Source organism: Toxorhynchites rutilus, chromosome 3, assembly GCF_029784135.1.
Source record: "Toxorhynchites rutilus septentrionalis strain SRP chromosome 3, ASM2978413v1, whole genome shotgun sequence".
In the NCBI taxonomy this organism is placed as follows: Eukaryota; Metazoa; Arthropoda; class Insecta; order Diptera; family Culicidae; genus Toxorhynchites; species Toxorhynchites rutilus.
In genome coordinates, this window is record NC_073746.1 from 89,732,176 (window position 1) to 89,755,879 (window position 23,704).

Genomic DNA, 23,704 nt, shown 5'->3' on the forward strand with positions numbered 1-23,704 from the left:
AAACAGCACCAGCTAGAGCTGCCAACATTCCTGATTTTTCAGGTTTTTTTTGGCACGGTCCCTGATATCCTGACAAACACTCAATTTTGCCTGATTTTTCAGAAATGATCCTGATTTTTCCTGATTTTTGTACTTTTCTGATTTTATCAGAATAAAAATTATCTGTAAAAAATGTACTGGCATCCCTGTCAAAGATTTCCTGGTTGGAAGTAGGATTGGGCGATCTTGGATCAATATTTATTTTTTTTTTTTTTTAAATTCGTTTATTTTTACAGGCTCAGTTGCATAAGTTTAAAGGAGCCGAAAACTTAAATATATTTTTAACACTATATATATGAACAATTTTCTTAAATCTATGGTTAGTAATGTGGGAAACCGATTACTCGCGGTGAACTCGAGATTAGAAGGGTGACATATTTTTCTCAGGAAAAGGATGGGGTATAAGGAAATTATTACAATGTTGATAATCACACACACTCAATTCTTAAATCTATTCGTACATCTATTGTGAATTTACATTTCATTCTCCTGTTTATAGCAAGCGGACCAATTACTCATAAAGGAAGAAATGGAGGGTATAAGGATATAAGGATAATCACACACGAACATCGATAGATTTAAGGAAAACATATATTTGGGACATGTAATCAAGGTCTAACCGAGCCAACACATCTCTCACCGGCACATTGGGCTGCCTTCCTCTAGCCCGAAGGGAGTTCTCTAAATTCGATCTGGCAACAAGATACACCTCACACGACCAAACAACGTGTTCGATGTCGTGGTAGCCTCGGCCACAAACGCAGATATTGCTGCCGGCCAGATTGAAACGAAAGAGTAGCGCGTCTAACGAACAGTGATTGGACATGAGTCGGGAGAAGGTGCGAATAAAGTCCCGACTCAAGTCCAGACTTTTGAACCATGGTTTGAGGCTAACCTTAGGGATAATCGAGTGAAGCCACCGGCCCAATTCACCTTCGTTCCATTTGCGTTGCCAGTTAGCGATGGTATTTTTACGGACTAAAGAGTAAAATTCATTGAAGGCGATTTGACGCTGATAAATATCGCCTTCAATCGCACCTACCTTTGCTAATGAGTCAGCCCTCTCATTACCCGGAATTGAGCAATGAGAAGGGACCCACACAAAGGTAATGACATAACAGCGTCTGGATAAAGCACTCAAATTTTCTCGTATTCTCTCAAGGAAGTACGGCGAGTGCTTTTCCGGCCTCACTGAACGGATAGCTTCGACAGAGCTAAGACTATCCGTTACAATGTAATAGTGTTCAACAGGTCGTGAGGCGACGCTGTCCAGCGCCCAATGAATTGCTGCCAATTCAGCAATATACACTGAGCAAGGATTCTGAAGACTGTGTGAGGTGCTAAAAAATTCGTTGAACACTCCAAATCCTGTGGACTCGTTTATAGTGGACCCATCAGTAAAGTACATATTATCACAATTGATACCCCCATACTTTTCATCGAAGATTATTGGAGCGATCCTCGATCGTTGGTAATCTGAATATCCATGGATATCTTGCTTCATGGACAGATCAAAATGCACAGAGGAATTGATGTAGTCAGGTAAACAAACACGGTTGGGAATATACGAAGAAGGATCAACCTGCATGGAGATGAATTCATGATATGAACTCATGAATCCGGAGTGAAAATTTAGCTCGATCAGCTGCTCAAAATTTCCGATCACCAATGGGTTCATGACCTTACACCGGATGAAGAACCGAAGAGATAATAAATTGAAGCGATCTTTTAGTGGGAGTAGGCCTGCCAAAACCTCGAGACTCATGGTATGCGTTGAGGGCATACATCCCAACGCGATACGGAGACAAAGATACTGAATTCGCTCGAGTTTAATGAGGTGTGTTTTGGCAGCTGATTGAAAACAGAAACTGCCATACTCCATCACTGAGAGAATAGTTGTTCGATACAACATTATAAGATCTTCGGGATGGGCTCCCCACCAGGTGCCGGTAATTGTACGGAGAAAGTTTATTCTTTGTTGACATTTTTTACTCAGATACCTAATATGGGCCCCCCAAGTACATTTGGAGTCGAACCAGACCCCAAGATACTTGAATGACATAGCATGAGTGATCGGTTTACCTAAAAGTTGAAGCTTTGGTTTTGCTGGTCTATGCTTCCTAGAAAAAACCACCATCTCTGTTTTCTCCGTGGAGAATTCGATCCCTAGCCCAATGGCCCAGGTTGAAAAATTGTTCAAAGTATCTTGTAAGGGTCCTTGCAGGTCGGATTGGTTTGATCCTACGACAGACACCACTCCATCATCTGCAAGTTGTCTTAGGCTGCAATTTTGTGTAAGGCAATTGTCGATGTCGCTTACATAGAAGTTGTACAAAAGGGGGCTTAAACATGAGCCCTGGGGGAGGCCCATGTAAGAGACCCGACTTACTGCCGAATCTCCGTGAGAAATGTTCAAATGTTTCTCACAAAGCAAGTTATATAACATATTATTCAATAGAGGCGGCAGACCCCGAGATTGTAATTTGTCTGACAAAACCTCTATTGAAACAGAATCAAAGGCCCCCTTTATGTCCAAGAATACTGAAGCCATTTGTTTTTTTTCGGCGTAAGCCATTTGAATTTCTGAAGAAAGCAACGCAAGACAATCATTCGTCCCCTTGCCCCTGCGGAACCCATATTGTGTATCTGAGAGTAGGCCATTCGTTTCAACCCATCGATCAAGGCGAAACAAGATCATTTTCTCCAACAATTTCCGTATACAAGACAGCATTGCTATTGGGCGGTACGAATTGAAGTCGGACGCGGGTTTTTCGGGTTTTTGAATAGCTATATCTCGTACTTGTCTCCAATCATCTGGAACAATATTATTCTCCAGAAACCGATTGAATAAATTCAACAAGCGATGTTTCGCCACATCAGGGAGGTTTTTCAGCAAGTTGAACTTAATTCTATCCGATCCCGGAGCAGAATTGTTACATGAAAGGAGAGCAAGAGAGAATTCTACCATCGAAAACTCGGAATCAAGATCGCACCTATCTTGTGGTATATCTCGAACAATTTTTTGCACAGGAGCGGAATCAGGACAAACCTTCCGTGCAAAATTAAAAATCCATCGATGTGAATATTCTTCGCTTTCATTCGTTGAAGAGCAATTTCTCATGTTTCGAGCCACTTTCCATAATTTTTTCATTGACGTTTCTCGTGACAAACCTCCCACGAAATTTCGCCAATAAGCACGTTTTTTCCCTTTGATTAAGTTTTTAAATTGATCTTCAAGGGCTAAATACGTTTGAAAATTTTCAGGGGTTCCACGTTTCCGAAAAGCTTTAAATGCATTCGATTTTTCTACATAAAGCTTGGAACATTGGCTATCCCACCATAGATTGGGAGGCCTTCGGGAAATGGTGGAACCTGGGATGGGTTTCGTTTGAGCGCGAACCGCGCTGTCATAGATCAAACGAGAAAGGAAGTTATACTCCTCCAATGGAGGTAAACCATCTCTGGAATTGATGGCTAGAGCAATCGCGTCCGCATATTTTTTCCAGTCAATGTGTCTTGTGAGGTCATATGCCATGTTTATAGATTCAGAAGAATTCGACCCAATGGTGATGGAAATTTTGATTGGCAAGTGATCACTACCGTTGGGGTCCTGGATTACATTCCACTTGCAATCTAACGATAGTGAATTCGAGCAAAGCGAGAGGTCAAGAGCACTTGGGTTAGCAGGAGGTTTAGGTACACGTGTTGTTTCCCCAGTGTTCAAAAGTGTCATATTGAAGCTGTTACAAAGATCATATATCAACAGTGAACGATTGTCGTCGTACTGTTCCCCCCAGGCAGTTCCGTGAGAGTTGAAGTCTCCCAAGATCAATCGTGGCTCAGGAAGGAGTGAGCACATGTCAACAAGTTGCTTGCGGCTAACCGCAGCTCTCGGAGGCCAATACAAGCTGACAATACAGAGGTCTTTTCCTCTGATGTTTGCATGACAAGCAACAGCTTCAATCCCTCCAATAGGTGGAAGGTCAATTCGAAAAAATGAGTGGCACTTATTGATCCCCAATAGCACCCCTCCGTATCTGTCATCACGGTCCAAGCGTATAAAATTAAAATCGTGGAAAGAGAGATCATCTCGCGAAGAAAGCCAAGTTTCGGACAGAGCAAAAACATCACAATTGAACTTATGAATTAAAAATTTGAATGTATCCAATTTAGGGATAAGACTACGACAATTCCACTGTAAAACAGTGATATCTCCGACCTCTCTATTTGAATTAGACATCAAGAGAGATAATCATTGCAAGGAGGGGCCATGTTTGCATCAATTGTTGCAAAATTGTCTTTAATACTGGAAGCATTGATATGACAATGGTTCTGATGGAGTCGGAAACATTAAAGCATGTGAAGATTTGAGCCACAAGGTCAGTCAACTTTATAAATCCCGATTGGGAAGTTGAACTTGACGGTAAAATAGGGACAGTTGGGGTTTTTGATGTTCCTTCGAGTGCTGGGTCGTTCGAAGGTGAATTATTCCCACGGAAGCCAGGAGGAACCTGATTTTGCTTGTCCGCTGCACTCGATTTTTTAGGCATGCTAACAGAGGGTATAACCGGAGGGGCTTGTACTTGAACTTTGGGAGTGGTCACATTTTTGCGCCGGGGATTCCCTTGGAAGATGTACGGTGTGCCCTCGTTAGCTGTATCCGCTTCCATTTCGTCAACTGGCAGCGAAGCGAAGACATTGTTTGCGGTTAAAGGTTGTTGCTGTTGGGCCAATGGAGAAGCACCCTTTAAAATTTCCGCAAAAGTGCGCTTCGAGCGTTCCTTTAAAGAGCGCTTCTGCTTCTCCCAGCGACTCTTGTAAGTTTCACAAGCCGAGAGCACGTGCGGAGTTCCTCCGCAATATGGACACTTTTGCTCAATCGCACTGCAGGATTTGTCCACATGTTGCTCTCCGCAAGTGGCACAGCGCTCCTTGTTGGCGCAGTAAGCTGCTGTGTGACCAACTGACTTGCATTTCAGGCAAGTCATGGGCTTTGGCACGAAGAGTCGCAGCGGTAGCCTCAATTTGTCCACCATAACGTAGTCAGGGAGGGCGGAGCCAGCAAAAGTGACTCTAAACGAGTCGGACGGCGTAAATTTCGATTCTTTCCCTTCCTGAGAGACTTTGCCGAGTTGTCGGCATTCTATGATTTTAACCTTAATCAAAGGCAGCTTTTTAAATCTTCCATCTCCTTCCATAATTGATTTGCACGTCAGACCCGTTTCGGTTATCACCCCCGAGATTTCTACGTCATGGGAAGGCACGTAGACACGATATTCCAGGGTAAACCTCTGGTCGACGACAATACCGTTTGCGTCTTTCCGATCAGCTACGACAACACGCAGTTTGGTCGGTCTAACCTTCGAAATTTCTGTCACGGAGGAGTATCTTGCCAGATCTTTTATGATCTGAATAACATTAAGTGCTTTTCCGTTTGGCTTAGGCCTGAAGAAAACAACCCACGGACCAGTTCCAGGTGCATCTTCAGGATAGACCTTGACACGTGGAGAGAAGACTACAGGACGAGAAGGAGATGACGAGGATTGAAGGGGATCGGGGACAACAGGATGGGGAGGCGAAATCTGAGCTGTTGTAGGAGCGAGGGGGGTTGGAGAGGAGGTATTTGCAGGTTTTTTAGAGGGGGGCTTGCTAGAGTTAGCAGACTCGTCCCCGGACGAAACATCCTCTGATGTAGGAACGCGTTTAAGTGTCTTCGCTGTTCCTTTATTAGAACTTTTTTCAACCAGAGGGGAGTCATCATCAGAGATCTCCATATCTAGAGATCCTCCCCCTCCTTCTGCCATTCTGTAATTGGTACTTATATTCTAATAATTTGTTTTTAATAATAATAATAATAATTAAAAAAAAAATTTAAAAAAAAATAAATCTTATATCTTATTTATTTCTATTCACCACAATGCACCCCAGTGCTGATGAACTGGCAACCGCTGCTTGCTTCTCAATCGGAGCGCTTGAGCACTCGGCACTATCACACACCACTAAGAAGTGATGCTCTCCTTCACACTGCTGTAAGTTAGCAGCGAATCGCGCTGGTATTGTGTGCGTGCAACTGACCACCGATGTCCGACTTCGACTGCGATGGCGACAAATCGGCGATAACTGAAAGCCGGCTGGCCTTGCCAGGCTTTGACGATTCAGCCTTTCTCACCAATTCCGAGTTCACACTGCGTTCCACGATATCTCGAACAATTCGAAAACGCGCGAAAAAAGCACACTCGGGCGACAAAAAAAAAATAATAACAGCCAACGGTAACCGAAAACAATGCTTCAACGGAGACGCTCACAGCACACGACCGGTTACTCGAAGCTTATGCCGAAGAATCATGGATCAATATTTAGAAGATTGATCCTTTTCTCTCCGATTTCCGATTTTTTGGATGGATTCTTAGAACTCCAAAAAATCGAGAAAAGATTTTCGATCTTTCCGATCTTTTGATCTAAGAAAATTTTATGTAGATAACTTTTTCTGTAAACATTGATTTTAATCTCATCAAAAATCACCTGACAAATTTCATAAACATTGAATTCTTTCCAAGGTTGTCAAATTAGTGGTCGTAAAGGTCATCATGTTTTTTTCTAGAACTGGGACTACTACCAAGGTTTCGACTAAATGTCAGACGTATGGAACGGTTGGATTTTATGAGCTTATTGTGAGCAGAGCTCTTGGACGAATATCAGTTGTTGAATTACTAAAAATTATTTTCAATTAATTTAAGTAATTAAATGATTTCATGGCGATACAAGATGAATGCCCTGGAAAATAAAATTTCTCTTGGCCTTCAAGTTTTTTTTCTGTGACCTTCATATTGAGAATGAAAATGTTTGAATAGAAATGTGAAATGTTTACTCCACGTTTAAAGAAAAAAGGACACTCAATAGTTTCCGAGTCCATAAGAATGAGACAGACAGACAGACAGAAATCCATTTGTATATATATATATATATATATATATATATATATATATATATATATATATATATATATATATATATATATATATATATATATATATATATATATATATAGATGAATATTTGATATATGATAACAGGAATTAAAATATAACCTTTCGTAAAATTGCGTAATCACTCGCAAACGAAAACAAAACTATCAACGGTTATTGAAATCAACGAATCGAAGTTTGAATTGTTCCCCCAACCACAATTTCCACCAGATTTTGGCAACAGTATCTATGATCTGATTCCAACCATAGAAATGTCTTACTGATTAAAAATAGCACGTTATTCATGTATTGTAGTGCAGATAGATTTATGTAGCGTAAAAGATTTTGGTTTGTCCGATTTAGGGTGTAACTAGTAAATGCAAATCGATTTTTCTCAATGAAAATCACATACAATCAAGACGACCAAGTTTGGTTTTGTTGAAAAGCCCCAAGTCTCTAGTTTCTTATAATACCATAAAGCGTTCAAATTATTCAAATTTGTATGTTTTTCAACAAATTATGATCATGGTTTGCCCGAAAAAATGATCATGGTTTGTCCAGTTTTAGAAATCGCTATTTTTGAATGAAGAAATTCGAATTTTCAAGCTGATGTTGCATTTCTCATTGCTTGATTTTACTGTCATCATATTGATCCATTTAATAGTCTCGGTCGAGCAGTCTTCGGGTGTGTACTCGTTTCGAGTCACTCCTCGTATAAAGTGAAGGTGGAAGCTAGCCACAAATGGCTGCCACAATGGCGCTCATTTCTTTTATCTCCCTCCCTCACCCCTCGCCCGAAAATCAATAATTTTGCGAAACAGTGTGAAGAAAATGATCGTTTTCGCACACTGCCCATCAAGTAATATTAACCAAACTCTAATCGATTACTGACAAGATATTAAATTTTCATCTGCCGTCGCACTGTATAGTGAAAAACGTCGGAAAACTCGAACTAGTGCTCTGAAAGTTAAATTTTAATTTTTTAATCTTTGGCAATGATTTTGTTTGTATTGGTGAAAGCATCGTTATTTTTTCGACACTGATGCCAGACAACATCACCGAAACAGCTGTAAAAAGCACTCAATTAAAATGTTATTCCTGAGTCATAGCGTTTTATGTCATGAAAATCAATAGAATAAAATTGTGTTGATATCAATACAATTATTATTTTTACGTTTAACGGGTCTATAATGTAAGTTTTAGCAAGTTTAACATTGGGTAAGAAAATTGTATTGCAGAGCTCAGAACACTGCCACGGCTGCCTATGCTTTCAAAAACAGTAAACGGAAAAGTATTACATTCAATCAAAATGCGTCGGCCAACGAAGAGAAGGGTTAAGGCTCTCCAACGTGAATATGTGAAAACAATACGATTAACGAAGGAAAATATTAAGGAATTATCAACATCGAGTTACTATGCGGAAGAACTTGTTAATACCAAAAGAGCCCCAATTCGCATGTGTTTTGCTCAGCTAGAATTTTAGTATAGCTAGAATTTTACTTCATATGAAATGCACCTTCTATATATTCATATTTGCAATTGTTCATCGGAACATTTGTAATAAGTTGTTATTTTTTTTTTCAAATGTATTCGAAGACTCGTGTTAATGAAGCGCCACACATAATTGAATTGATCTATTTACGTGTGCTTTGCTCTTCTCTCACAAACACTATTACTCCATTTTTACACGTGGGTTTACCTATACCAATACAATGGCTAGCTTCCACCTTCACCTTAACTTGTTTGCGCTGTTCGGTCTTGTTTTTTCGTGTTTTCTTACCTTGTATCTTAACGAGTGCATTTGTATTCGTGTGTAGTAGCTTTCAAGTTGATTCGGGTTCGGGACGCGTTCGAGTGTGGTACAAGTTAGTACCCACGAGGGGTCGTTTAGTGTAGGAATTGTTGATGTGTTGAAAATACTGAGAAAATAAATACTTATACTGGACATAGGGCTCTTGCTACACATACATGCAGAGCATCTGTTGGGCAAACATCATTTGTTTACATTCGTAGCTTCTATGCAGCAGAAGCGGATTCATGATCAATCGACGTTCTTGTAGATGATTTAAATATAGTTGCGATCTTTCTTTTAGCGCGAAATATTTCATAGAACTAACATGAACTTTGTTAAACAGTTAGGCAAGCCATTTACCGAACAAGAGTTTTTGTGTGACGCATATTGCTTAACTTACTAGCACCTATTTCGCGATGCTCATTGAGCGACTTTCCTACTAGATTTGAATCGAAAAAATAACAGGAAAGGATTATCAGCATGTTCGGACCTAGATTCAAGACACAGAGGCTCGAGCTTACGTTCGAATGCTTCATTGTATTTTCCATGATTTAGCCAATTGATGAATTTTCTTCGTTTCCGATCAATTTTCTTATAACCATATTTCACTTCTCCGCGGAGCATTCAGGTACCCGGAAATAACATCTGAGGGATGGTTGATCTCTCTGGCTGAATATGCTCTTAATTTCAACATAAACGTGTGCTTTTTTGGCGAAAATAACCACCGATTAAGGATATCTGCACACGAATATTCATTATAGTTTACTTCTTCACGAGACCAGCATTTTAGGGCAAAAAGCACGAAGCCAAACTTCACACAATCCGGCTATACAATCGCAATGTGCAGTTCGCACTTTTTCTGTGAAACTTTTTGAATAATCAATCTGCTTCGATTGATATGGATCTTAGCCATAACAGAAATTTCTATTTTTCTCCGTATATATGACTCTGACGCTAAAAGTAAATATTTTTATGTAAAGAGACATATATTCGCATGTTATTAATATAGTGTAGCGCGTAATTTCTATAACTATTTCGCTGAAATAATTATTTAAACAAAGCTCAATCTTGTCGATCCATATAAATCCTATGCAGCGATCTCTTTTGCCTGCCCAATAGATCACTAATACATATGTACGCTGCAAGCGCCCTATACACATGGGTGCGGGTTGGTAGGTGCAAATGGGAATTTCTCCTTTCTTCCTTTTTGTTATGGAGTTCGACTGACTGAGCTGTCGGTTAGGCCGATGTCGGTCCAGGGAATTTAACATCCGATTTGTATATTGCGCTATGCGAGTTCGTGTAAAGATAAAAAACCGGAATAGTTCGGATGCAATTTTACGGACAGATTCGCACTCATTTCTAACTTATTCTTTCGATTAGTGTAGTAGTGGGTGTGAAAAAAGACTCTTATCATGAAAAATGTGCTAGCTGCTGACCCTCGTTCGAATCATAAATCTGAAACCATTATAATATCAATCCTTTATCCATTATAAAATTTATAAATTATAAATTATTATAAAATCAAGAACGTTTTATTTTTTTTTTTTTGCAAATCTCAAGTCGTAAAGTGTATAATCAACAATCGTGATTCGTGAATTGTAGCAAAACTTAATACGCTAATCGTAAATCTTAACGTTCGTAACTTCTTCAAATGTTTGTGACCGATAAATCTCGTTGTCGATCCCTTTAATTGTGCATGTGTTTTCCAGGTTACCTTATCAGGTTGCTAATGGATATCCAGCACTGCAAATTTGAAAAGTATGTGAAATAATTAAAAATTTGTTGTTCCCTTTATTGTTGTCTGGTCACCTTCTCAGGTTGTCCATGGATACACTCCGTAGTCGCGCTAAAATATATATGAACAAACGATATGTCACAAAATAAAATGTCGATCCGTTTCATCATAGAGAAGTTTTTCTTGTTTGCTATTTCAGGCTGCTTATGGATATATTCCGCACTGCGCATTGAAATGTATATGATTTGCGATATCTCGTTTCGTCGATTGTTTTAGTTCGCACTTACCGAATCACATCACTTAGCGCAGTGAATCTTGATTCTTACCCCTTCCCACTAACAACTATCCCTTCCATGATAAACGCTAGGGAACCACGCTATAGAAGCGACCCCTCTGGCCTTCGGGCGGCGAATATCATACTAACATTCCATTTGAAGCTCGAATCACCGAAAATTACACAACGATAATGATTTACTAGTCCCAAGCGTCATCCTGTGTGTTGTACAGTCTACCCAAGCTCAAGCTCATCATATTGATCTATTCAAAATTTAGGCTTTCTTCAGAATATTGCCTTTTCTTTGACATCACTCAACACAGAGAATTTTTTTTTTTGCTACAAACGAAGAACAATATAAGTAAACTGCAGCGCGCCAAGCGGCTGCCATAATAACAAAGTAGACAAACCATGATCATATATTCGACTGGACAAATCAACATCATTTACCTTATCTACATTGTACTCCGGAAACGCTGCAAACGTTTAAAATTATAATGATTTATGACACTTTAATCGATTGAAAACTGGTTACCAATTAATTTACAACACGCACTGACACTTTCCCCCCTTTGTTTTGTAATTATTTCTAGTTCCCCGGCATATCAACACGATCAGACAGCGCAATGAGCGCGTGTTATAATGTTGTTTACAATCGCCCCGAGTTGGCGAAATCATCAATTGAAGCGGGGAAAAAATCGATGAAATTCCCACGAATCGCACCCCGCTCTGCGGTACGACGCAAAACTTGAAAAAGTGTAAACAGACAGTGGGAAGTGTAGACACCAACGGATCGCGGCAGGTATTGAATACCTATTCACAGCAGCCCTCTCAAGCGGGAATGTGGGTGCGGGAGAGGTTTCCATGTGTCTATTCTTCTGCCTACGAATAACATCTGTAGCGAAAAGAAACAGAGAAACGTGGTGGATGGATACGTCAGGGTGGCATTTTTCACCCAACACCTATCCGAGCGGCGTAATTTGAATGAGCGTGTTTGGTTCGCAAGAACCACCGATCATGAGAAAATAGGAAAACTTTTTTTTTCCGGGACTGCATACTATGGAAGTCATTGTGATATGCATCAACAAGCTATTCCAATATATGAAAAGATTCACTTACAATCTGCTTCATATTTTGTTGCCGAAAACATAAATGTTTTTACAGTCAGCGAGTTTACTGGTACAATTCTCTTTGTAGTTGAGTTTATGTAAACACAATTTTGAAGACAAAGTGTGAAAGTTGGTAAGCACATCAGTTCTCTGAACACATTCCATACGAATGTAGCTGCAAAGGAGGGGAACATATCTGTATATGTCAATCTCATAGATTTTCCGATAGTTTCACCTTTGTATCTAGTAAAATATCTGTTTTCTTTTATACGGAAAGCCGAGCGGTCCTGGGTGGGACAAATACTTCAATTACATACGATAAATACATCTCTCTCATAATCGAATTTAAAATCCTAACGCAAACATAATCGACGTCGAACGGAAATACCTATTCGGTACACCCATGTTTCTTGTTCAGAAACAGTCATAAATCAACAGGAAATGTTTGCTCAGCATGTTGTTCCAAGAGGAGCTCAATAATGGGCTCCGACAGCTGAGCTGTGCGTTTGATTCTGCTGCTGCTGCTACTGCTGCTGCGGTGGGTGTCGATAATGTTAACTCATATTTTTGTGCACCCAGCTGATTACTGGTTGGGTGGTTTTGTGTGTGTGCGTCCCCCCACCGCCTGCTGCTGGAGGAGCATATTGTGGCCCCACCCGGACCATATTGTAGTACGGAATCGATGTATCTCTGGGTGTGGGTGGGCGTGAGAGGAAAAAAGAACAAACAGCAGCTATGGAGCATCCGGTGCACTCAGTGTGGCTCAAATAAATAAGCAGTCGGCCAGGATAGCTAGCTGGCTGGCTGCTAGCTGTTACATTGTGTAGACTTGATGGAGTTTTTTTTCGCTTGTTTCCACAGAAGGGAGAAACGAAAGCTTTGCTAACAATTCAATGAACTAGAAAGCAACGAAATGTTTATTCACGATGTGGAAAATATGGTGCTATAATGAAGTTTGTTTAGTCGTTCGTAAAAAGCTGGGTGAAGCTGTGGGGCACCCGTGATAATTTCTGTCCTGCTGATGAATCCAGAACTCATAAATGTGCGTCATGCGGACAAGGGGAAAATATATTATGCAATCCCGTATGCTAATTAGCGCTGCAACATTCGTCCACAGCTCTCGAACTTCGTTATCGTGTTAGATCGAATGCAAATTTCTTCGTGCACATGTTGTGTAAAATGTTTCTCTATAACAGTAGTGGCCAAACTTTTGAGCATGACGGGCGACTAATTTTTCAAATGTTAGGCTGCGGGCTACCAACATTGACTGTATCAAAAATTCATTATAAAATGAATGAATACTAGACAATAAAACAAAATTTGAACTAGGATTGGGCGATCTTGCGTCGATATTCAGAAGATCGATCTTTTCCTCTCCGATTTCCGATTTTTTGGTTCGATCTTTGTACTGCAACAAATCACGAAAATCGATCTTTTTTTTCGATCTTTTCGATATTTTTGATCGTAGAAATATTTTTGAAAATTTGTTTTTCAGTGAACATTGATTTTGATCGTTTGAGTTTGAGGATAGCGATCCTCTAGGGATCACCTTTTAACAAACGATTTCGTCTTTCGAGAATATATTGGGGACATAAAAAAAAAACAAAATATCCAATTATTAGTGTCGCATTACTGTCCAATCAGCTAGATGTCCAATTAGACGCGAATCACTTTTTCTAATTAAATGAAAATTATTGATTCACGGTCTGTGAGACCAATTAAGCAATTAACTAGAAGCATAAGAACTATCTATAGAAAATTTGGGCCCCTATTATGTAAATTGGATCAAACGATCAATCACTATCATTTTGTAAATCGATAGAATCTTATCAAATCGAGTTGTCAAATGTTTCTTAAAGCAAAACATCAGGAATGTAACAAGCAAACCAACCAGCTCAAAAAATTATGCCGACAGCTTTCACCCGACTGTATCTCTAACAGTAAAATAGAGCTAACAAGCAAAATTCTGTTCCACTAGAATTTTTATTTTTATTTTTTAATTAAAATAAAAATTAGATTTAATTTCGTATTCATCATTGTTGTTATACTGATGACTATGTTTCTTGGAAAAAATAATAATCTGCAGATTTAATTCTCATTACTTAAAGTTTACTTTTTAAATTAAAATAACAATGCTTTATTAAATCTCGCATACGAGTACGCAGACAAAAGCGAAGTTTTGTTCGAAAATCTGCCGGTTGTTTCCATCATTTTCAATTGTTTATTTAACAAATTATTGAAATTATTCCTAGTGACAATTTTTTACTTCATCACAAGAGTTTGAATAACTGGATGTGTTGATATTAAACAACTAACAATCTATCTATCTATCTATATATATAAAAATGGAGTGATGTCTGTCTGTCTGTCTGATTCTTATAGACTCGGAAACTACTGAACCGATCGACATGAAAATTGGTATGTAGGGGTTTTTGGGGCCGGGGAAGGTTTTCGTGATATTTTGAGACGCCTCCCCCCTCTCTAAGGGGGGGCTGCCATACAAATGAAACACAAATTTCTGCATTACTCGGAAATTAACCAAGCAAACGAAACCAAAGTTGGCATGTGAAAGTTATAGGGTGCAATAAATGTTTCTATGATGGTTAGACAGTCCTTCCGCCACTCAAAGGGGGGGCTGCCATACAAATGAAACACAAATTTCTGCATTACTCGAGAATTAATCAAGCAAATGAAACCAAATTTGGCATGTGGAGGTTTTATGATGCAATAAATGTTTCTATGGTGATAAGATACTCCTTCCCCCTCTCTTAGAGGGGGCTGCCATACAAATGAAACACAATTTTTTGCATTACTCGGAAATTAATCAATCAAACGAAACCAAAGTTGGCATGTGAAAGTTTTAGGGTGCAATAAATGTTTCTATGATGGTTAGACAGTCCTTCCCCCTCTCTTAGAGGGGGCTACCGTACAAATGAAACACAAATTTTTGCATTACCCGAGAATTAATCAAGCAAATTAAACCAAATTAGGCATATGGAAACTTTAGGGTGCAATGAATGTTTCTATGGTGGTTAGATACCCCTCCCCCCTCTCTTAGGGGTGGCTGCCATACAAATAAAACACAAATTTCTGCATTACTCGAGAATTATTCAAGTAAATGGGCGGGACGAAGTTTGCCGGGTTAGCTAGTCTTAAATAAAATATAAAACCGAAACATAAATGAAGAAATATTTACTCTTACAACTAATTTGTTTTATTGAGGTTAGCATAAACACATTAAAAAATGATCACGGCAAAAAGGTGAGGGATATTTATTCCATTGCATTTGGAAGTGACACTATTCTAGACCAGCTGGTGGGCGCCTACCGTTTTGCCATCCCTGATCTATAACATTAACTGAGGAATATTCACCCTAATTCTACTACCCCGGATGTAACATCATTGCTGCCCTCATGCGAACTATATTGTGCCTCATTTTGAAATACTAAAGTATTGCATTAAAGTATTAAAATATGAATTTACTTGAAAAAAAAAAATGAAATATTACAATATTACCTTGTTAGAAAAAAAGTTGCATAAAACATTACAGTGCACACATTATTAAAAGAACTGCTCTTTATGAAAAATAAAAAACATTAAAACATATGAATCATTTCATCAGATCTTTCGATAATAAATAAGAAAAATTAGTTGAACAAGGATTAATTTCCAAGAAATATCAAGTTTTATTTTTATCAAATCTTCGAAATTTCAGATCGGAATAAATAAACGCGAGGCTAAACCGTTCATGTTCAATGAGCAAATTTAGATTTGGTTTTCCTGCCAATATTCTCAATATTTCTACAAAACTTATGGTTTCTTTTTTTTTCTGTGATTCAGTCTAACTGAATATACTTTATAGCCTTACTGACTGTTAGTCCTGGTTATGCCACCATTTGAGTGGCTTCACCAGACTTTACCCACGATAGTTTCCACACTATGTTATCGTATGTGACCCATTTCTCATTCCCAGACACCATTCGTTGAAAAACTAAGTCGATTTAACTCCGCTTGGCGAAGGCCTCGCAGATGGAAATTCGATCCATGTTTTTGTGTGAACTGGTTCGACATTCAATCATTCAGGTTCGTTTGGAAACCAGCTTTGTGAAAGTAGCTTTGTAAAGGAGAAATATATATCTAGCCCAAAACAGCTTGGAAAAATACGATACTTAGAACAATTCTGTCGCTTGCATTTGAAGGATAGGATTTGGTACTGAATACAGTTGTAAAACATTCAAACTATTGGAATTAACACTAAACCTACCACGGCGGGATCAAATGACCCCTTTTGATTTTTTTTTTAAATTGCTATACAAGTAACATTACCTCATCGTCATTTGTCTTTACTACTTTTCTTAAAAAAAATCATCAGTGTATTCTTCAATATTTACTCCTTATCAAATTGTGCGAAATAATACATTTTGAGATTTACATAGTAATATTTCAATGAAGGATCATTTGACCCGCTGTGGTAGGAATAGGTATACATGAATATTGGTAGGTTAAGTGTTAATTAACACTTTGAAGTAAAAAAACTTGAAAATTAATGGTTTTATTTTTTTATCCCATTTGTTTTTTTCTTATTTATGTTCAATAGCAATTTAGCTGTAACGGACCTGGATTTATTCGTATACATGTAACATGTTTTTTTCGTTTCTATAGACTATACAGTAGCCGCCATATAGGCGTAAGAGCAGTCTCAATAGTCAATTATCATTTTTCCTCACCACAAAAAAAAAGGTTGTGTCAAACCTGTGTTCTACCGATTGCCCGATTATTTTGAAACATAGGAGACGATCCTCTAGTTAGGACGGCATACGTTTATCTGGTGCATCACGTTTGTAACCAGGCAATCAAAATGCATGATATGCATAATAAACCAGGCAAACGTAATGCACCAGGTAAACGTATACCGTCCGACGCTCGCTAACGCTCGAACCTAGCTAAAGGATCATCTCTTATTTTTCTAACAAACAGGGCAATCGGCGGAATACAGGTTTATTTGCGAGTGGCCGCCGCTTTCGACGGATGGTCGGCGGCCGACTCGGATTGCGTCACCACGGCGGCTTGGCACCGCCTCGGTTCCTTATCCTCGTGAAATTCGCCCTATGTCTTTGATTTCTATATAGGGGGGTCACTCTACGAAAAACGATTCATTAAGAGTTTTCAAACCCATATTACTCAAAATCGTTATTGCGACATGTATTGTGTTATATACCTTTAGAGAGGAAATTTATCCACCATTTTTTTCGCTTAAAACATGAACAGTGAATCTAGTAGAAAAAGTTAACAATTTGACGTTAAAAATGGGTATATTTTCTTTCGATTGCACTAACCACTCGCTTTCCTCCCCGACGCATCGAGCAATATTTTTGCCTAAATTCGGGCGTTCGCTCACAATGTGAGTTGACGCGTATAATGCATTATATTCCATTCACCGATAATAGGCATTTATCAGTTATTGTATTGCAGGGATACTCAAACTGTTTTGGGCAAGAGACACCTTTTTCCAGAGAGAAGTGATACCCCATAGCAAGATGACCCCTTATAGCCAAAAATTCTTCAAAAATGTCATATTTATCTTATTCATACCAATTTAGAAACTTTGCGGTTAGTTAAGTGAGTAAACCTGACATTATTTTCTCATCAATAAATAGACATAACATTCAGTAAATATCAAGTGTAATTAATATGTATCAATACAAATTGTAACAATAATATTTTCTACTAAAATATTAGCCGTTCGAGTTGGTTCACAACTTATAAAGCCACTTGAAAGTTTCAAATAAATACTTGTGTTAAAAAATTGGTGTCGATTTTTAAGCCTGGTCGATCACTTAACCAGTTTTCGCTTATGTCGACCACTGGGAAACAACCAATCAATTCGTGTTTAATTCATGTTTTAATCGTGTTGGTCTTGCTACTAACAATTTATGTAATGGTGGTCCAGGATGTCATAATATCGAGTATGTTGTTTGGTTATGTAAAAAAATGCAATTAATGAATTTAACTGACTGCTGATTTAAAAGTTCGAAAGGGATTATGATAGATTGAGTAGTCGCGATCTTAATGTTATGCTCCCCATATATGTCTTCCTAAGAAACCCACTCCACTACCCCGAATGCACATGCCCATTCTCTTTTTCCTTTCCTATACATAAGCAGAACTTAGCACACAATGAGATCGGTTTACTACAGGAGCTACACAAACTAGAGAGCACCATAGAGGCCATAGAATATTCAATATACATCATCTGGCTATAAAGTTATTACAAACAATGTTCCGGTCAACGTGGCGACGAAGGAGAAAATGCTATTTTTATTTATAATATTAGGTTGGGGAAAAAGTTATCCATTATTTTCTCGATAGCTGGCTTAAGTGACCAATATCTAGCATAATATCGGTCATACAATTTCAAGTTTGGTCATTTCAGACCAAACAAAAATCTTTTGCTGTTTGTTGTTTGTTTCATTCAGTTTGTGAGTTACAGGGTGTTAACAATGAAAGTCAACAAAGACATCATCATTATCCTTCCCTCTCAAATAGTAAGTCCTTCCCCCTCAAATGGTAAGTCCCATCGGGTCATCGTCTCCCTGTTTAAAGCTTCCTGGCGAAATGCAAGATGGCTGACTACTGAATACTTCTCAATAGCAATGCGATATTCACAGTTACATTTTACACTTTTTCTTTTATGAATCCGAAAATGCAAGCCAGTCCAGTGAAATTGTGAATGGCGTTTATAGTGTCGATACAGCAACAGAAAAATGCGTGCAATTTAATTTATTTTTGAAAAAAAAAATGTTTTTTTCATTTATGATACATGATGACTCTTTGTCTTCTTCTTCAATAGAATAAACAGAAGAAAAGGGTAGTAATGGCTTTAATGGTATTTTTGTGTACATTTTTGAACCGAATGTGGTTCCGGATTATACCACGTTATCTCATCTAACCCGTAAAGGATACAAGTTCATACAGGAAACGGTTTTTTTAAGGCTTCCATTTGATGTATAAAAAGAGAAAAAATTGCAGATTTTGAACAATGAAAAAACTCAATTCAAATGCAATTCCTACATATAATCATAGTCCTATGTCAAGATCCCGTCCGTGCCCCTAGGTCAGACCCATCAACTTTTCGAATGTTCCTTCAATTTTCCAGTTTTTATTGCTGCATAGAATACAAAAAGTACGCACACAATGAAAAAAAAACCATCGACGAATGGATTTCACAAAGGGGAGTCCCTCCGATTGACTTGATTCTCAGGTAACTCAGAGTAACCTGGCCTTTGCGTTTTTGTTCATTCAAAGTTTAACATTTTTATTCATTGGAATGCTCTCATATGACATCAAATGGAAAGAAGAAATAACCTTCACTCATTTTAGGAGCCATTCGAAGAAAGCAAAATGTCGAGGTCTTCTGATTAGTCTTTCATTTGAGTTATTTCCGAATTTGATTTAAATTTCTGTCCTTGAAAGAATGTTTTCAAGTTTGGGAGCATACAATGATTGCTGGGGGAGCGATTCATCGATTCGTAATCCTTTTTGACCGCCAATTACATTCTTGTAAATGTCAGTGTATGAAACGAAAAAAGACAATTCTGCCATTACTGTCATTGTTCCGTATTTATGGGATGTCTCCTCAAAAAAAAAAACCTTTTCAAATACAATTAGAACACAAAAGAATAATTGTATTTATCAATCTGTATAACAAAAGGGCCATTGAACGTGCCGCAATCTTCCAAGCCATTAGAATATCAAGGGTCAATGCACAGCGTTCGATTTCACAAGGGCAAAATGAAATCTTCAACAAATTATCTATAAATACAAGTGTGCAGGTTTATTGCCAATATAGATGCTGTAAAACGAATGTATATTAACTTGCTGCACAACATTATCATTGCAATAAACAAACGAACGGTCAGCGGTCAGCTATAAAACTAATTGACAAGTCAGAAGCGTCCATAAGTGGCGCCACTGATCATCAACTGCATTGGTTATTGAGGGGGAACGATTCTAGGTGTGAAATTGCTGCCGACAATTACAGAAACGTTACTCATGGAAAGTCCCTATTTTCTCTCGTCTCGAACCATGTTTCATCTCAACCCGCAACCCGCAGATCACCTCTCGGAAGCAAGCGATGCGAGAGACATCATTCTATCGTTATTATTATGGCTGTTATTACATCTGCGTCGAGTAATCTTTTATTTCGCCATTTCTCTCGTCCAGAAAATACGAGCAATAGATTTGCTGCCACTGTTACTGATGGAACTGACGGAACATCTCCCGCGTCCGACTTTCCTTCACACAGCGCCACAACCGTGGAGAGTATATTGAAATAATTAGATTCTGAACAAGATTGCCAGCTCCAATCGTTTCGCGTTCAATTGAATGCCGGCTTTGGTTCACTCACAGAGCGTTATTCCCGAATCGAATTATAGCTCGACTCGTGTCGCTTGATCCTAAAGCTGTTCACACTGCGGCCATTAATTTGTGTAGGCTTTCGTCGGTTGTTCGAGTCGGCATCTTGTGTTAAAAGTCAACCGTCTGTCATTCAATTTGTTGCGATTTCTGTCAGCATTGAAATCATATCAACTTTGATTTTTTTTTTGGTATTTATGACATAACTCGACATTTGCTCGTTTGCTCTGCCTAATAATTTATGCTTGTATAATTTGAATTCATAGCTTGCCTTTTCTAGTGATTTTATATGCACTGAAATCGGTCATAATTCCACTTTGTGCTGCTCGGTTTCTGCTGTATCGTTGTTCAACAAATCAAGTCGACGTCAACATGCCAACTGTAGCTGTCAGGAGCACTTCATCTATGGCAGCCCCGTGCACCACTATCTCCGTATGTCGTGAAATGATTCCACTGCCGAGGACCAGACAACGAATCAAATGGCAAGGATCGTTGCGGCGGCAAAATACCAGCGCACAACACTACTAACTCACACATTCAGTGGGCGCTGCGAATAAAGGCCGTTGCCTACACTACTTGCAACCGACTTGACACTGCACACCGTCCAACGCCCTCCTCCCGGTCTGCGACAAGCAGTGTCACTTAACTACTTTCAATAATGCACATTAAAAATGGCATTATTGCAACCATTTAACACACTCCCACGCCACGGTGTCGAAGCTTTTTCACACCAACTTTTCAGTGACCCCCCGGTGGCTGAGGCTTTCCGGCAGGGATGACGACGGCGAGGTGGTGAAATTTAATGAAATTTAAATTTCCCCTCAACCAGGTCTGCGGCTCCACTTCAATGACGCAGGAACTTCGTTGTCTCTACATAGTGTAATTATTTTTAGCAGAGTTCCAACATAATACTTTATGCTTGAAAAAAAATAAAATTAACTGTCTAATGGACATTTTCGGTGGCCCTGAAAAGCGCCGATGGTTTTCGGTGTTTTTGACGTAGAACTACGTCTTTCATCCCTGTACCGGGGCGCAAGTTCAAAGTTTCGAATATGAGAGCGTGACACTTGGAGTGCAAGGTTTTGAACGTTAATAACTCTTTGACAGCTGAACAAAGTGGTATTAGAATCACTTCATTCGAAAGATAAAATGTCTAAGATTTATATGATTGTTACTAATTGACTGGAAAATTTATTCAATAGCTTAAGAATGCTTCGATAACAGGCTATTGAAATCAAACAAATCTGTATATAAGCTTGCGCCCGCTGGGAAATCCATTTAACCTTTAACGAACGAGCGCATTTTTCTAGAACGATGACCAGTTGGTCGACGGATTTTTAAGAAATTAAGTGCTTTATTTCCAGAGCGAGAAAAGATGCTTGGAAAGGAATGCTCCAGATCACGTTGCATGAATAAAAAAAACATAACCTAACAGAATTCCTGACATAACATAACGGAATGCCGCATGTATGGCGGCATTCGATTTTTTCAGAATATTTGCAATGTCGCGAGTATGGCGGCATTCGTTCGCCAAAGGTTTATGGTGATTGAAAAGTGATGGAAAGATGGTCTCGATCGCTCGCTTAACCCTTTAAAAGGCCGTGGCAACTATATTACCACATACAAAAAATATTTTTTTCGCTGCACTTGGAATATTATTACAATATTTTACCTAACCATTTCCAAACTTGTAAAGGTATCTGGCAGTACTCAATTTTTTTTGGCTGCTAAAAATGTACGATATTACTTTGGGAGTCATTTTTATGTAACAAAACCGCGATTTTAGAGCGCCGGCAGAAAATTCTGTTTAAATTCGTAGAAAATGCAACAAGTTGATAATTTTTTCACTGTAATCATTCTATTTAGGATCTACTGTGTTAGATTATGCAGTTAAAATTTACAATTTTTCTTTGTAAGTCTAAATTTAAAAAAAACACTTTTTAGCTGCACTAGAAATATTGTTTTGATTTTTGCATAACCGAAGGCGTAATAAAGTGAGCTTACAAGGCAGCGGCCTTGTTTTTGCAGTGTTTTTGTGATTAACGGGCAGTGGCAATTATATTACCAGCAGTGTTTTTGGGGTTAACTGGCAGTGGCAACTACATTGCCACCAATTTTTCCAACTGTTTCAATAGTTTTTTTTTTTATCAAAGGTAAATATGTGTCCTACCTCGTGTTCTCTGAAATAAGAGTCGATAGCTTGCCTAATTTCCACGGCCATAAAGCGTTAAACACTATGCTCTTCTCTCTCAATTCCAGTTCTTTTCTGCAGCCGGAGCGAACGGAGCGAAAAACGAAATGTGGATGACAATTCAACACAGGTTGTTTACAAATTGTGACATTAGCTATGGATTTGATAGCGGAGAACATGAAATATTTGATATGGTGTAGAGAATATTCCATCATACCAAAGAAACCATATTGTTTGATGAAAGCAGGAGTTTCAATATCATTTGTTGCCGAATGCAACAAACGATCGATGATTCTTAATGGCGGAGAGAGGGATATTATTTGTGTTGGGAATTTCCGAGAAGAAATCGATTTCTCTTCGAGCGTTAATAATTCTTTTCCAGTTAGACCAGCTGTACTCAACCTGAGACCCGCGGGCCGCATGTGGCCCGGCGGCCTCTTCAAATTAGCCCTTCTGGTGTTACTTTTGTCAGTGTTGATGACAAATCAAAAGACGGTGCATTTTCCAATAATAGAAATAGCAAATGTAGCGTTTTTTCTACGGAGAAAATATTGCAATTTAAGCTCCGTTCGATTTCAATTTATTGAGTATAAACAAGCTACTCGCTATTAGCGTCTTCGTTTTTCCATGCCTTGACGAATAATGCACGGAAGCGCGTAATGGAAACATCAAGTCAGTCACGCGCTACAGAGACTGTTTTCTACATTACACAGCATTCATGATTCATTAGTCACCCAGCTAGTGACCAGGCGGCAACTAGGTTTTCCGAATGACCTTTCTTAAGGCCGACAGTTTTTCAAATTTTTAGAGAATAATGAACTAAGAAATTTAAAAGTTTCTATAATTCAAACCATGATAATCATTATTTAAGTAACAGTATCGTTCCTGCTAGCAGACAGCAGTCTTCCTCAATTTTGATGTCATACACAACTGTACGCTCAATACAAAAGAAAAATGAAAGATATATATCAGTGATACACACAGTGATGCAATTTCGTTCGATGGAGGCACCGCGTGGATTTTCGTGCTGTCTGGTGGAGAGTGCTTCTGCTTCCTGTACTGGGTTGTAGGCTTTAAATATCGGAAACGAGTGCGTTTCGTTTGAGGTGCAATGATTTGAGCGTCATCACCTCTACCGGCTGAGGACAATCATTTGGTGGGAGAACAGATATGTAATCACT

General features: G+C 38.7%; 1 protein-coding gene across 2 annotated transcripts in view; it reads right to left on the reverse strand.

The window, feature by feature from the left end:
- Positions 1 to 23,704, reverse strand: part of LOC129777142 (1-phosphatidylinositol 4,5-bisphosphate phosphodiesterase classes I and II) — a 339,666-nt gene that overhangs the window by 160,045 nt on the left and 155,917 nt on the right. The gene's annotated exons all lie outside the window — the stretch shown is intronic.